Genomic DNA, 16,473 nt, shown 5'->3' on the forward strand with positions numbered 1-16,473 from the left:
CCTTCTGCTGTGAAGCAGCACACATTTTCTGCGTGAGTAATTGGTTTCTTTTCTTTACACTGAGATGGCATCATTCCTTTACAGTTTGCAACCTAAGTATAGGAATGATTTCACCCACCATCAATACGCAGCCGTCTCGATGGGAGAGAAAGCCTGACAGACGTCTCAGCACACAACGGCTTCACCCTACCGTTCAGGACAGGAAGCAAGAAAGGATATTATATCAAACAGAAGGCATGGGAGAATTTCAGGGTAGATGGAGCACATTTCGTCACAGAAGAATTGGGTCGGTGCTCTGGGACCTGCGTTCACTTCCTGCAGGAACCCTAACGTAGCCCAGAATAGCAGCAGTTAGGTAGAAGCCAAGAATCTTCCCCTTTTTCTCCCCACAGCAAATACTAGTGCTTACGTCATTAGAGGAGAAACACAAATAGCACAGCCTGGGTGTGTGATTGCCAAAGCTCTTGGTCTGCGGAAGAACCATCAGCTTTTCTTATAGCCCACCATCATGCACTCGTGCCACCAGACTTTTCACTGAAGGTATTATCAGGATGACATGGTCTTTCATGTCCACGCCGACATACATGCCAGCCAGCTAAGAAGAATCAGAGCACACATCTGTATGTTTCATGTGTGGCATAGAATAATTGAATGCTTGGGTTGGAAGGGACCTTCAGAGCCCATCTAACCCAAGCCCCTGCAGTGAGCAGGGACATCTTCAACGAGACCAGGTTGTTCAGAGCCCTGTCCAACCTGGCCTTGAATGCTTCCAGGGATGGAGCATCTCCCACCTCTCTGGGCAACCTGTTCCATGGTTTCACCACCCTCACGGTAAAAAAATTTCTCCCTTACATCTAGTTTAAATCTACCCTCCCTTAGTTTAGGGCCATTGCTCCTTGTCCTATCGCAACAAGCTTTGCTGAAAAGATTTTCCCCATCTTTCCTGTAGGCCTCCTGCAGGTACTGGAAGGCTGCTCTAAGGTCTTCCAACAGCTTTCTCTTCTCCAGGCTGAACAGCCCCAGCTCTCTCAGCCCTTCCTCGTAGGAGAGGTGCTCCAGCCCTCGGATCATTGCCGTGGCCTCCTCTGGCCCTGCTCCAACAGCTCCATGTCCTTCCTGTGCTGGGGGCACGGTTGTACTGGGGGCACGGTTTTCACCTCACCAGCTGGCCCATACACCAGCACAGCGTGGGACAGCATGCTCCGAAGGATGTCTCCTAATGGCACTTTGGACACAGTTTTGGAAAAGAAGGGAGAGTTTGGCTGTGTGGGTACAAGGTACGCCATGCCTGTTGTCGTCAGGGACAGAGAGTAGCCCAGCACCTATTTTACTTCCCTGTATGGAGCCACCACAACCACCACCTGCAACACACTGGTGCTACCAGCGCTCTCCACTGTGCACCATCTACCGGGTCTTCATTCCTCCCCAGAAACGGGGCGAAGCCTGCCAGCCGGCGTTTGTGGGAGAGCACGTGAAACCACGCGCAGAGCCACACACCTCCGTCCGTCCTTCTGCCAGGCTTCGTAAATGTTTGCAAGCGCGTCTCGAGGAGGCAGAATACGGGGACAGGTCCTTCGCACGCCCGTCAGCGGAGAGCTGCTGACACCGATGGAAACAGGCTGTGCACACAGGACGATCCCTGTATTGTTTGGGAACACCCTAGAACTGAAATCCCCGTAGCGGGATTCCTGGGGCATCAAACACACTTGGAAAAGAGAAGCCACTTGGAAGGAGTTTTCAGCAGTAATTGGTGCTTGCCTAAGCGATTCCCATTAAAACCAGGAGGTTTCAAAGGAGCTGCCTGTCGCTCAGTGCCTTGTAATACTTGAACCTGAAGTCCTGGGGTCCTGTGCCTGGTTCCCAAGGTAAACACACGTGATTTATTCCAGAAAGGCATCTGTAGTGCAGGAATTCATTACACCCCCCCCCGATGGGCAGCAGCCAAAACGTTTCGAATGTGCCGATGTTATTAAAAGCTGTAAGAGCGCGAGGGAAGGAGCAGGGAAAGGCAACCTCCTTCCCAAAGCCAGGTGGCTTAGGATAGACTTACGCCGCTTCCCACACGGATGAGGCAAGCCGGAGTGAGAGGCTCCTTCCAGCAACAGCTCGGTCCCCCTGGATGCCTCTCCGTAAGCTGCACAAATATTCTGGGGAGAGGGAGGGAGAGAGGAGAGAGCGGAACCGATTCAATTACATCAAGATCATGGCTGGCCCGAGTAAAATCATTTATGGAGTGAGGGAACCCGGAGCGGTTTGGGCTGGAGCCATCTGCTGTTATTTGGTATATACAGAACCGGTTTCTATGGATTTTATTAATAGGTCACGCGATTGTATACGGGGATGTCAGACCTGAATCTCTCAGGAGGGGTCCCTGGCTGGGGTTTGTATTGCCTTTATAGGCAACGGCTCAAAACCTTCTTGCAGCAGCAAGTCCTGAAAAACTTGAGGGGAGTGGGTCTGGGTTTAGGATTCTGCTCATTTTTTTCTCCCCCACCCCCAATCTTGAACTGACTTTGTTCCTGTTCCTTTCCACATTTACTAAATGGGGCAACAGGGAAATAATCAGAAAAATATTCTTACGTGCTTTTTCCATTGTCCACATGAATTTTTCTCTCTTTCCCACCAGTCTGAGCAGCATCTGGTACAGAATTCAGGTCCCACTTCCATCTGCCCATCAGCCGTGAGGCTCTGCTTGGTGGGGGGGTGAGTTCTGCCCTCGAGCCGTCGCTGGGTCTCCACCTGCGGACAGGTAAATCCAAAGGGACCTGGACACACGAAGGGGGCTTGGGAGAGGCGGGTGTAAACCGGAGCAGCGCTGAGGCTGCCCTGCCTCCCAAAAAAACCGTGTAGACACGGTGCTTTGGGACACGGCTTAGCCTCTGCGGTGGTGTTGGTGTGACGGTTGGACCTGATGATCTTAGAGGTCTTCTCCAACCTTCACGATTCTGTGATTCTGCATGGCAAGCTGTGACAGCGGGCCAGTGCTGAGGGTCTCCCTCCATCCTTTGGTCTTAATGACGGCTCTGTTTTGCCTCAGTCCCCCCCCAAAAAAGAGGCAAAACCAAACCAAAGCGGTTGGAGCACAGCCCCCTTCGCCCCATCTTAAGTCCCTGCCACCTGGAGAAAGCCGGGCACCACACGAAGCCACGCTGTGCCCAGGTTTCACCTGCTCCTCTGGCACTTCAACCCACGAAGCCCCATCTCCCACAGCTGGGAGAATTCCCACACTGATTTGTCACCATCTCCTGGTTTTCCAGGTTGACCCTCGGTGGGACCGCTCTGTCCCAGCCCCACCCCCATTTCAGCAGGTCCCTGAGCCCTTGGTGGGAGCGCAGGTCACAGAATCACAGAATCACAGAATGGCAGGGGTTGGAAGCGACCTCTGTGGGTCATCTGGTCCAAACACCCTGTCAAAGCAGGGTCACCTACAGCAGGCTGCACAGGACCTTGTCCAGGTGGGTCTTGAATATCTCCAGAGAAGGAGACTCCACAACCTCCCTGGGCAGCCTGTTCCAGTGCTCCGTCACCCTCAGAGGGAAGTTCTTCTTCCTCATGCTCAGACGGAACTTCCTCTGCTTCAGTTTATGCCCGTTGCCCCTTGTCCTGTTGCTGGAACCACTGAAAAGAGTCTGGCCCCATCCTCCTGACACCCACCCTTACAATATTTATCAGCATTTATTAGGTCCCCTCACAGCCTTCTCTTCTTCAGGCTGAACAAGCCCAGCTCCCTAAGCCTTTCCTCGTAGGAGAGATGCTCCAGTCCCCTCACCATCCTCGTAGCCCTCCGCTGGACTCTCTCCAGTAGCTCCTCATCTTTCTTGAAGTGGGGAGCCCAGAACTGGACAGAGTACTCCAGATGGGGCCTCACTAGGGCAGTGTAGAGGGGAAGGAGACCCTCCCTCGTCCTGCCGGCCACACTCCTCTTGATGCACCCCAGGATCCCACTGGCCTTCTTGGCAGCCAGGGCACACTGCTGGCTCATGGTCAACCTGTCATCCACCAGGACACCTAGATCCCTCTCCACAGAGCTGCTCTCCAGCAGGTCCGCTCCAAGCCTGTACTGGTGCATGGGGTTGGTCCTCCCCAGGTGCAGGACCCTGCACTTGCCCTTGTTGAACCTCATCAGGTTCCTCTGCGCCCAACTCTCCAGCCTGTCCAGGTCTTGCTGAATGGCAGCACAGCCTGCTGGTGTATCCACCACTCCTCCCAGTTCTGTGTCATCAGCGAACTTGCTGAGGGTACATTCTAACTCTTCATCCAGGTCATTGATGAAGTTGAACCAGACTGGGCCCAGTACTGACCCCTGGGGACACCACTGGTTACCGGCCTCCAACCAGACTCTGCCGCTGAGCTCCGGGCTCCCAGCACTCCGGTAAGCAAAGGCGGGGGGTCCCGCGGTGTCCGATCGGAGCTGACCGGGGCTGCGGGACCACCCGGGAACCCCCCCCCGGGACCCCTCCCCCACCGGGTGGAGCCCCCCCGCGCCCCGGGACGAGCCCCGCCCCCCCCGCCGCGGGGACGCCCCCTAGCGGCGCGGCGCGCTCCGCTCGGACCGCTCGGTGGCGGCGGCGGGGCCGGCGGGGCTCCGCCCACCCCCCCTCCGCCGCTCTCCCATTGGCCGAGGCCGGTCCGCGCGTCACCGCTTCCTCCCGCTTTTGTGCGCCGCCCCGCACCGCCCCGCGTCCCGCTGCTGCCGCCGAGCCGAGCCGGGCCGGGCCGGGCCGAACGGAGCCGAGCCGGTGAGTCTCCGCTCCGCCTTCTACTGTTTTAATATTTTGGGGTTTTTTTTTAAATTATCTTTTATTTTTTTCCCATTGGTGACCGGGAGTTTCGCAGCCGGCACCGGCTGCGGTGGTTTCGCTTCCCGTCCGAGCCGTGCAAGCGGCGGCTCGTCCCCCCCTCACCCCGGGTTTGGGGAGCCGGTTGGGGGTTGGAGCGGCTCCCCAGGGTGGGATCCCCCCCGTCCCCCCGTCCGAGGATTTACCGTCCCCGGGGCTCCCCGGCACAGCCCTCGCCGTGCGGTCCCCGCTCTTCCCGGGCTGTTGGCGGCCGTTACCGGGGTTGAGGGATGGGAGCGTCGTGCCCGTGGCGGGAGGCTGCGGGAACGCCCGGCCCTCGCCCTCCAACCTCCACCGTGGGCAAAGTCCTCCCCGCGCAGAGCCTGTCCCGAGCGGGGAGGATGGGGCGGGCGGCGGGGAGGAAGGCTCCGGGGAGCGATGGAAATGCCAGCGGGAAGCCGGTGCTCCGAGTGGATCCGTTCCACCGGCACCGACCCCCAGCCGGACGCGGAGGTGGGAGCCGTGTGCCGGTGCGGGTGGGTGAGCACGGCGGGCTCCCCGCACGACGGCCGAGCGTGTCTCTCGCTGGCCCCGGCACAGCTCGGAGAGCAGCTTCGCCCTCCGCTGCCGCTCCGTCCTCCGCTGCAATTCCTGCCTTGCACGCCGGTGGTGGTTGGAAGTGGACCCGCTCCTGGCTCGGTGCGGGGTCCGCGTGCGTTGCCAGTGCACAGACTGAAAATCCAGTGCTTGCTTGGGATTTGTCCGGCGTTTAAGTGGGATTTCCAAGGTCAAGCTCCTTCCCTTCTTCGGTGAACGGTTTGGAGGAATTTCCTTCTGCGGCACCTCGTGAATTGATTTCCAGTCCGGCACGCGCGGTTTGATGTGGCTCTGTGCGGGATTCGTGCCCGGAGCGCGGTTCCTGGGAGCTGTTCCTCGGGCGTGTGGGAGACGGGCTGCGGCTGGGGGCTTGTTCCTGCCCTGTGATGCTTGCGTCGGGCGGTCCGGCTTCCAGAACCCCTCATGTGACACTGGTTATAACTGGGGGCTCAGGGTTTCCCGGGGGTCCGAAGCTGGGCACTGCCTTTGCCTGTGCGGGGTTTCCTGGCGTGTGAAAGCTCCTCTGGTGGAGGCAGGACGGGCTGTCAGCCTGGTGGGATAGGGGTTTAAAGGCTCTTTTACACCTTCCTTCTCTTCGGTACTGCGATTTTTTCCGTGGGTCTTCAATCTCCATCAGAAACCCCCAGCTCTGCCCTGTTAACGTGTGTCGGCGGGCGATGCGTTTCTTCTTTTGGAGGCCGTTGGAGCCCACGAGGGAGACGTGCTCCCGCGAAGGGCTGCAGTCGGGATTTTCATCCGGGATGGAGCGACTGTACCGCAAAGAGCCGGCGCCGACGGCAGCCGGGGGAGCGCGGTCCTCTCTCCATCCCCCGCCAGATGTGGCTGTCGCTTGGCGGTGCTTCGTGGCGTTAGCGTGCGGCTTGGACCCGATGCCTCTTCTGAATTTTCCGATCGGGAAGATGCCGGTGAGGATAGCGTGGTGTGTCTGGCTCCGTGTGCCGCTGTGGCGGGGAGGGTGATGTGCTTCCAGCCCCGCTCTCCCCGGCTGGACGTGGGGACCGACGCGAAAGCTGGCAGGGTTTTCTGTGCTGGTTGGTCTGGCCCTGCCGTCGGAGACCTGCTGGGGGAGGCTGGAGGGAAGTGAGTCAGGGTTTGCCGTTAGAAGGGATATCTTTTATTAGACTGCTCGGTGAACGCAGACTGGCTTTGGAGCATACGAGCCTGTCTGCACGCAGAAGCAGAAAGCCTCAGAGCTGAGAATTGGAAGGGAGCGATTCCTCTGAGCTTCCTTTGGCTCTTCTAATTGAGAAGATTGACTGAAAGAAAAGAAAAAAACAAAGAAAAAAAGAGATACTCAACTACAGTTCTGCCAGATCCTTCTGGTCTAAGGAAACACATTTTCTCTCTCTACAAGTCTCTGGACTGTTCTAGGTCCAGCACAGGAGAGGGGCACGCGTCCCACGTGCCAGCCCTTCTCGGGAGGTGGCCGAGCCCTTCGCAGCCGGGCTCCTGCCATGAGCAGCAGGGGTTGACGGGACCGGGGCTCACCAGTGCCTGATGGCAGCAGGAGGCTGCTGGGCTCAGTCACTTCCACTCCCGTTGCTGCACATCGTGCGGGCCAGGCACGGTGTGCGCAGAAATGTGCAGAATGTCAGCCCTGCGCTGGGGAGATGGAAAATGCAGGATGGAGCCATAAGAAGAGCAATATGGAGCTCAACTTTTTCTTTTTTTGAACTTCCTCAGACGCTTTTCAGAAAAGCTATAAATGGCCCTCTGATCCTCAGCCTGGCGGGCTCGCTCTCCAGCCCCCAGACTTTATTTATTTCCCTATTGAAGTTCCAGAAGGGGAAATGGGCGACCAGGCATTTCAGTGTGTCCCTCTGGGGAGCGGTTCCCCATCTCTGCATGCGGCCGTGCGTGCCAGAAACCACGTTTCTTCCTGGTATCTTTTCTGCCTTTGCCAAGTGCCATGTGAGATGCAGAGGTGCTGAATGTTGTCTCGGTTGTGCCTGAAGCACGCTGTCTCCGCGGGCTTGCCCCGTACCCCGCGCGGCGTGAGCCTTCGTCTGATGTGGTGAGCTCTGTGGCGAGCATCGGACGGGCAAGGCGAGTGCTTTCCTGTCTGTGAAGGCACGGGTGAGCACGTGCGAGCGTGGATGTGTGGGCATTTCTGTTTGTTTTCTGTCTGCCTCTGCAATTCCGATCTGCTCCGGCCGAGAACTCTTCCCATGAGTCACTAAAATGCCACCAGTGTCCAACTGAATCAGTCTGTCCCGGCTTGTATTTATTAACAGGAGAAATGAAAAGCAAAGATCTCTTTTAAAATAGCTGCTGCCTTCTTCAAAGCCGCTGGGAGGCTATTCCCTGCGGAATATTGATTGCACAGGGAGGGAGGGTAAGTGGAGAACGCTGTAGCAAAGAGTTTTGGGGCTGCAGGCTGGGGTTGTGCAGCTCCCCGCTTTGTTCCAGCGCTGGGGCTGTGGGTCCGGGAGCTTTCCCTGGAGCCGCGGGGTTTGGGGCCCAGCGCAGCCCGGGATGGGGATGGTGCAGCATCAGCGTGGCCCGCGGTGGGGACCCGTGGAGGAGGTTGGCCCGAAGCTGGCTCACCCGGTGCCGCGGTGGTTGTGGTGGAAGGGTTTGGCGAGCTGGGTGGGGGGGCCGGTTCGTGGCTGAGCCCTGCGGCTGCTCGCAGCGATTTGCCCTGGCTCCCTGTCTCTGTGACCTGGGGTGGGGACGTGCTGTTGTGTGTCATCACCACGTCTGGTCTCAGGTGCCAGCTTCTGCTCCCAGAGCTCTTGGGACATCTGTGAAGGCTACCCGGAGGGTTTGACTTGGGCTTTCTGAGGCTTTTAGGAGTGAAAGGTGTACCTGGACCCCCTAAAAGAAGGGAATTCAGCTCCCGAATGCATTCCCCGAATGCTTTTTCCTACTCTGGAAGATCCTCATGTAAATTTTAGTGGGGACCAAGGGACTCTGAATTTAATGAGAATGTGTAGTAGGCTGGAGCCTGTCCCACTCTCCTGAGTCAAAACCCATGTTGGCCACTGTTTTATGCAGAACTAATTGTCGCTTCCGTGAAAGGTCCCCTAAATTTATACTCTGCACTCGGTGAAATGGTCTGGGGCAGCCCGGGGAGGACAAGCCCCAACAGCAATGAAACCCAGGGTGGAGCTGAGCCAGGGTTCGGCTCAGCGCCGTGGAAGCTGCGCGGGACAAAGTCCGGTCGGCGATGGGTGCTGCGTGCCGTGCCCAGCAGCGCGGGCCAGATCCTGGAAGGAGCCGGCCAAGCTGCTGTGTGGGCTGCTGTGTACACAGCGTGTGTGCGGGCCAGGTCCTTGGAGGGGCTGGGAGGATGGGCTGAGTGTTCAGGTAGTGATTATTTACCAAATTGCTTGAAAAAATAGCCCCAGGTTGGGTGGATTAAAGGCGCTCTGCAAACCTGCTGTGGCCAGCAGCTCGCGTGCCAAACAAGAAAGCGTCATCTGATTGATAGCTAGGTGATTCAGAGGAAAAACGACTCTGTACAACTGCTTTGGAAAAATGATTTGAGATAAGAAGTCTTCGCCAAGGAGGTGGGAATGCCTTAAATCTAACACACTGAAGGGTGTCTGTGGCCTCTGCAATGCTTTGAGTGCTCCTGCACTGTTAGGACTGTCCTGGAGCCGTTGAGTTTGTCTTCGATCGTAGAATCATAGAATGCTTTGGGTTGGAAGGGACCTTTAGAGGTCCACGTGAAAGCGTTTCTTGCACAGTGGCTTCCAAGTGCCCACAAATCCCCAAGGGGGATTGAAATTGAAAATTTCAGCCATTAGCCCGAACGTCACGCGCAGAGATGAACCTGGTATTGTGCTACAGGTTCTGTCACTGCTGGTCTTGATGCAGAGCTTTGGAGGAAGGCTTGGAGGTATCTGCTGAGAACGGTCCTTGTACATGGAAGTCCATCGTGATGAGGACAGTGGATTGTTTAGATTGCTTAGTGCTTTTGCACTGCAGCCTCTGGGGTTTTGTGGTTGAGCAGAGGTCAGGTCATCGTCGCCTGGTTGTGAACTGGAAATAGCGCAGCACCCGCCGTGATAAAAGCCCCAAAGCATCTAGCAGAGATTTGATCTCTTCAGTGCGCTGTTTGCACCTTTTGCTCTGCAAGGCGGCTTCAGTGATGCCCAATCCCAGGGCGTGAGGACCCTGCGGAAGGGTGGTGGACACAGGGTGGTGGGCACATTGCTCAGCAGCGGGAACATCTCACCTCTGGTCCGGGCTAGAGCGTTGGGGCAGCCTGAGCGCTGTGATGAGGAAGGCTTGGTTGGAGAAGATGGCTTGGGGAGGAAGCGTAGGGCGAGGTCTGTTCTAGCTGTTGGTGAAGGTGGACTGAAGGAAAGGTGTATGTGCGTGCACAGAAACCCTGCTTTCAGTACCCTCTTCCTTTCAGCCTCTCACCTCTTCCTCTCTGCCCCTACCCGGGGAGTGCTCCGGGGGTGGACTGTCCCTTTTTTGCGTGCTGGATCAGTGCGGTGTCATCGCGACGGGCAGCTGATCGTCTTATCTAGAGCTGGGTGATGCCGATGGGTTGATACCTGCAGCAGAAGTAACGCAGTGCGCGTGCTGGGGCGGTGGGGCAGAGCGGGCTGGGAGTAAGTGATGAATAACCGGTTCCTGGAAATCAGGTCGGAAATTCGGACTGGCTTCTGCTGCGGTTTGGTCAAGGCATTGGTGTAGTGTGGAAGTGTGGAGCAGGGCTTGTTGCACTGAACTGATGAAGCATCCTTCAGTGAAGATACCAGGCTGGGCCAAGCTCGTGCAGAGCTTTCCCTGCTGATGCAAGGTGCTCACGCTGCAGCCTCGATGCCTTCCCTTTGCTTTCCAGCACGGAAACGCAGCGCTGACCCCTCTGCTGCAGTCCTGCCGCTGGCTTCCCGCTCGGCGAGTGGCTTCTGGGAAACCGGAGCGCCCGGTTCAGAGGCTGGAGGAATGCCTGTGCTGCTCCTTGGGCCCTCAAGCGCCGGCAGCAAGAGTCATTAGAGAACTATGCAAGATATTTCGGTTATTTCTCTTTGGATGGTGCTGGTGGCAAGGAAGAGAGATAAACAGAGACTGTATTGAGCGGTGCGCAGCTGGTTGCATCATTGGTTTTATTGAAAGGTTCAAGGTCCAGCTCTGAACGTTGCTGCTGCCTGGGGATAAACCCAGCAGCAGGATGCATTCGAGCTGCTCCTGTGTTGTGCCGGAGGGCAGAGGGCAGGGAAGGGTGGTGTTTCAGTGCTGCGTGTTCCCTCGGAGCGGTGGCTGCAGGGAGCCGACCGCAGTGCCTTGGAAGAATCGCCGTGGGGCGAGTCCTGTCGTGCTTCTTGCTTGAGTTTTCACTGGAAAACTCTGCGCTTGGCTCCCGTTAACCCCCAGGAGCTGCTCCTCTGGTGATGGCACAGGGGAAGAAGCCCTGCTGACGTCTCCTTTTGCAGCCTTCTGGGTGCAGAGGCTGGGAGGGGACCATCAGGGCTGTCTGGATGTGGGACCACACAGCCCAGCATGCTCTCCCGCTCCCCGTCCTCGGTCTTCAGCTGGGACAGCTCGCCTTGGCTTTGCTGGCTGGGAGGATCTGCTTCGCTCCTGGGTGCTGACTTGAGTCATCAACCCAATGTGTTGGTTTCTGCGTACCCCGACGACGACGATCTCTGTCTGCTCACCTGCTCAGCTTCACCTCGCTTGGCTGAAATGATCTTTTGAGCGTGAAGGGTTTGAGGAACGATGCCCACTCTTGCCTGTTTTTGTTTGGGGTGGGGACACTTGCTGGGGCTCTCCACGATGCTCTCCCCGAGATGCATGTGCCGTGTGTCACCGTGTTACCTGGCTGATGACTCAAGACATGGAGAGAAAATGTTTAATCATCACAATATTTCAGCAACTTCACCTGCAGCACTGCCGGTGTGACTAACATCTGGTGCATGCCCAGTCAGCTTCGGGATGGGGCTGTAAGGGGTGAAGATGTGTTACAGGAGGCCAAACAACTGGCTTTTGGACCTACCGCAAAAGGCACTGAAGATTGTAACTGTCTTCAGCTTTCTCTCCAGAGATGGGAATGAGCTAGCTCCAGTCTTGGTCGGTGTCCAGAAAATCCTGTGCAGGAGAGCTTCACTTCCAGGAAGCCGGTGGGGCTGTCCTGGGAAGGTGGTGTGGCACACTTTGCTTTCATCCTGGACTGCCACAGAGTCTCAAAGCTGTTGGGGGTTTGGATGAGATGGAGCAGGACTTCCAGTGCCTGGTTCATTGTTACACGGGAAGCTGGTTTGCCTGCTCTAGCGTGCATTGCTGGAGAGGTGCAGTTGGGTGTCCCACCTCCGTGGGACCTTCTTGGGCTGAGACGTGATGAAGGTGGGAGGTGGTTGTGGAAGAATGTGGGATGTGTTGGAAAGGGTCTCTTCTTGCTTCAGGGGGAACCTGCCACCTCCCTGACCTTTCTTGGGCTGGATTTCCAAAACTTCACCCCTGGGTTTGGATGGATGGGTGCCCTGGATAGGCATGACTGAAAGGCTCTAGGCTGCATCATGGAGCACCACCATCTTCATGGCCAAGTTCAGGGGTGTCACCGAGGGCTTGGAGTGGTGCCCTGCAGTAACCTCCCTTACCCAAAGAGAATGGTAAGGAAATTATATATATAATATGTATTATAAAAGCCTGCTTTTCGCTTTGCAGTGCTTGGATAAATTGCGTGTATGTTGATTGCGTGTATGTTGAGGTGGTGGTAGACACGGCGGCCTTCGGCTTTAACCGCAGGTTGACATCCTTCTGGGTGTTAGCTTGCGGTCCTTGAGAAATGAGAAGCAGCAGCAATTTGGTCAGGGACTGATGAAAGCTTGAGCACATCTTTCAGGCGCCCGTGTCGAGGCCTGCGTGTGTGTGCTGGGATGGTTGGAAGGGCTCTGGTGGGTGACACATCCTGCAGTTCTTAGGACAAGCCTGCTTGCCTCAGCGTTGGCCTTTGGGCTGGCGGGCAGCAGGTTTGCAACCTGCCCTGGCTCGTGGGCAGAGCGTGGCTGAGGGATTTGCCTTCTGCTCGCTGCCCACAGCGGGTGTCCCTGCCTGCTTAGGGCACGGGCTGGGCGATGGGGTGCTGAGCAGCACCCCTGCCACGCTGGGACCGCGACCGTGGGGTGTCCCGGCTGCTGAATGCTTTGCTGGAGGCTTTTGTCAAACAGGCTTCTTGGCGGGTCTTACAAAGGCTACAAGGATGATGAGGGGACTGGAGCATCTCTCCTACGAGGAGAGGCTGAGGGAGCTGGGCTTTTTGAGCCTGGAGAAGAGAAGGCTGAGAGGGGACCTAATAAATGCTTATAAATATCTCAGGGGTGGGTGTCAGGAGGATGGGGCCAGACTCTTTTCAGTGGTGCCCAGTGACAGGACAAGGGGCAATGGGCACAAACTGAGGCACAGGAAGTTCCGTCTGATGATGAGGAAGAACTTCTTCACTCTGAGGGTGACGGAGCTCTGGAACAGGCTGCCCAGGGAGGTTGTGGAGTCTCCTTCTCTGGAGATATTCAGGACCCACCTGGACAAGGTCCTGTGCAGCCTGCTGTAGGAGACCCTGCTTCGGCAGGGGGGTTGGACTGGGTGACCCACAGAGGTCCCTTCCAACCCCTGCCATTCTGTGATGCTGTGATTCTGTGAAAGCCTCCTGCGAGGTGGACTTCCCGCGAGGCTCTGTTTTGGGTCTGTCACTGACATAATCTGTCAATAAACGGTCTGCTCTTTGACTTACTGCTGAAAGCCTGGTTGTGGATGGATGACCAGTTGCTTACCTAGCATTACCAAAGCAACGAGTTGTTGCTTTCCATGACTCATGAAAATGCACCGTAGGCTCTCGTAAGAATGGCTGAGATCATTTTTTTGGCTGGGTTTGGGCATCTGGTTTCCTTAGCAAATAGCAGTGGGGGTGGAGGGAGGGGGATTTCCAAACTCATTTCTTTGTATGTGCAGTCTGGATTTTTGAGCTCGCCTAATGAAATACTTCATTTGAAAAAGGGGGGGGGGAAAAGACCTGTAACTTCCACGTCTGTTTAGTTTTCGTAGCATGTCTCATGGTCGTGTTTTGTCATAAGAAGAGGAAAGGTATTAATAACATTAGAGCCACATGCTGTATTTTTCCTCTTAAGAAACTGAGCATAGAAACGTTATGGGTGGTATTTTTCTTTTAAAGCAAATCCTTGTGTGGAAGGAGAAGGAGATGCAGAGAAAATTCTGCAAACAAAACCATAACTGCCTGAATTTCTTTTCTGTTTATAATGTTTGCTCAAAGAGAGGACTCTTGTTTTATAGCGATGCAGCAAGGCAGAGTACTAGCAAGAGGTGTTTTAGTGTTTAGTCAATCTGATGTCTTTTTTTAATTAAAAAAAAAATTATGTATGTGCAGACTCTTAATTCACGTTCTGGTTTTGTCTGCTGAGTCTAAAGGCAGTCCCTGAGAACCAAGTGCTGCAAGATAAGCGTTAACCAGAGGAGAACCAGAGCAGCGATAGCTGTGAGATAACTTCAGATAGCGGGAGGTCCCCAAGTGATTTTTGCCACCTCTGCAACCAGGTTGCAGCAGCCTCTGCAGCGTCTTCCCCAAGTCCTGCCACCCTTCGCAGGCACCTGGGAGCAGGTGGAGGGAAGGGAGGGAAAAGCCTCGGTAGGCAGAAGGTAATTGTCTGAGTAGGGAGGTGGTGAAACACTGAAACGGGTTGCCCAGAGAGGTGGGAGATGCCCCATCCCTGGAAACATTCAAGGCCAGGTTGGACAGGGCTCTGAGCAACCTGGTCTGGTTGAAGATGTCCCTGCTCACTGCAGGAGAGTTGGACTAGATGACCTGTAAAGGTCCCTTCCACCCCAAAATATTCCATGGTTTGCGGAGCGGTGGGTTCAACGTGCCCGTGCTTTGCAGGTGGTGGAAGGAGCGAGGGTTTGGCCCGTCAGACGCTGCATGCGGCGATGTTAGCAGAGTTCAGTTATTTAACAGATATTCCACAGCCTGACCTCTCGTGCTGCGCCTGTTCTGTGCCAGGGCTCGGCTGCGGGTGAATTCCCCGGCCGGGGCTGGCAGCGGCGGGTCCCGCTGTGCTGCCGGAGCGGGTCCGGGCTGCAGAGGGGCAGCAGCTCTGTCCTGGGAAGGAACAGCCGGAGCCCAGCAGCGTGACAGCCCGGCCCTTGGCCAGCGGTGAGCGGGAACAATGTGACCGAGCAGGTTTGTGCTCAACTTCCTTGCAATCTCGACGCTGAGATAATGCAGAAACCCAGAAACGCTTGCCAGCGACAGCAGCGTGGCTTCCTTTTTCTGTCCCAGTGCGTGTCCTGCACGGCGGCAGCAGCCGACTTGCGCTGGTCTCTGCCTGCACAGCTGAAGAAAAGCAAATCCTGCTTGCTCGAGGAACGGCACGGTTGGGCTCAAGTCGGGGCAATGACCGCTGCGCCCTGGGGTTGCTGCCTGTGCAGGCACCCAGCACCCAAAGCTGCTCTGCGTGCCATGACCTCTTGAGTCCTTCCCGTTCTCCGCTGAATTTCTCTGCATCTTAGTTAGCTGGCTTTGGGCAGAGTGGGTAAAGACCACTGGTTTAATCAGAAGTGTAGCTTTTACCCTCTTTTTCCACGGATGTAGTGTACTCAATGCATAGCACAGCACACCCCAGATCAGTGACCTGGAGATGTGGCGTGTCCAGAGAAGAGCAATGAGGCTGGTGAGGGGTCTGGAGAGCAAGTCCTATGAGGAGCGGCTGAGGGAGCTGGGGCTGTTTATTCTGGAGAAGAGGAGGCTGAGGGGAGACCTTATTGCTCCCTACAACTACCTGAAAGGAGGTGGTAGTGAGGCAAATGCTGGTTTCTTCTCCCAGGGAACTAGTGATAGGACGAGAGGCAATGTCCTCAAGTTGCTTCAGGGAAGGTTTAAATTGGGTATTAGGAAAAATTTCTTGACTGAAAGAGTGTTCAGGCATTGGAACAGGCTGCCCAGGGAGGTGGTGGAGTCCCCACCCCTGGAGGTGTTCAAAAACCGTGTAGATGTGGCACTTGAGGACATGGTTGACCAGGCATGATGGTGTTGGGGTGACAGTTGGATTTGATGATGTGCAAGGTCTTTTCCAACCTTTATGATTCTGTGATTCTTTAAAAAAAGGAAATATATCTGACCTGCAGTCTTCTCTTTGTGGTGCTTGTGGGTATTTGAATGTGGGGCCACAGTTCATCACGCTTTACGTGGTGGCTAGCGGCAGCTGGGGTCCCTGCAGTGCCACGGTGGCTATCACAGCAGGCTGCTCAGCAGCCGCATGGGATGAGCTCCCTAAGAGCCAGCAAAGGCTTTTTCAGAAGGTCAAATCCTTGTTTACAGGCTAATTATTTGCATAAAGTATTCCTGCTGGGCAAGACCCACCAGTGACTGTCAATCCGGTAGTTCTGGGGACAGAGGATGCCAGCAGATGAGCTGGCAGAGCTGACCTACAGGGCTTCACCCTGCTTGATGCTGGATAAAAGAAGTGCAAGCAAAATTCAGCCAGCTGTTCTGCTGTATTATTATGATTATTTTTAACCTGCTGTGCCTTCATGTTGTTCCCCAGTGCATAACAGTCTTTCAGCCAGTGAGGCCAGCATCAGGGGAGCTGAAAGGGGTTAGCTGGTTTCTAGGCAGGTGTTGCTATCAGAGCTGTATTTTCTCATCTGTAACTTAGAGGGGGATGTTGGAAACCCTCCCCACCCAATTTAAGTCATTCCCTGCTCAGTCTAAGGTTACCAGTGTATAGCATTGGAGGATAAGAATTCTGGATCACTTTCTTCCCCCCTCCAAAAAAAATGAGTAATTAAGTTTAAAATAGTGATTAAAAAAATAATAATATTTTTTTCTATTTCTTTTTGTTTGAGTGTTTCAAGCTTCATGACTTACACGTCTTTCTTCAACTTTTGACATCTGCAAGTACTTCTTTTGAACAAAAAAAAAGGAAGTGTGGATTCTGATGTAATCATGTGACTCCAAGAACTGGGTACCGATGAAAAACACCGAATCCTATGAGAACAGGCGACGCTTAGGGTCACCCCGTGGTGCAGCAGCTGAGCGAGGAACAGAAGCGGAGCCTTCTACTCCGCGACTCCCTTTCCAGCGTCGCTTCCCCACCCCTTGGCGTCTGTC

General features: G+C 55.4%; 1 protein-coding gene across 4 annotated transcripts in view; it reads left to right on the forward strand.

Annotated features, from left to right (window-relative positions):
- The first annotated feature begins 4,652 nt into the window (after positions 1-4,652).
- Positions 4,653-16,473, forward strand: part of LOC104337214 (mitogen-activated protein kinase kinase kinase 3) — a 91,088-nt gene continuing 79,267 nt past the window's right edge. For 2 of the 4 annotated variants that reach the window (XM_075419841.1, XM_075419844.1), the window contains exon 1: positions 4,653-4,739. The gene's annotated coding sequence lies outside the window, so the exon portion shown is untranslated. Of the gene's footprint in view, positions 4,740-5,217; positions 5,292-16,473 lie in introns of those variants that run through there. The other 2 variants (XM_075419845.1, XM_075419842.1) reach the window with 2 other exon arrangements.

Source organism: Opisthocomus hoazin, chromosome 4 (assembly GCF_030867145.1).
Source record: "Opisthocomus hoazin isolate bOpiHoa1 chromosome 4, bOpiHoa1.hap1, whole genome shotgun sequence".
Classification (NCBI taxonomy): domain Eukaryota; kingdom Metazoa; phylum Chordata; class Aves; order Opisthocomiformes; family Opisthocomidae; genus Opisthocomus; species Opisthocomus hoazin.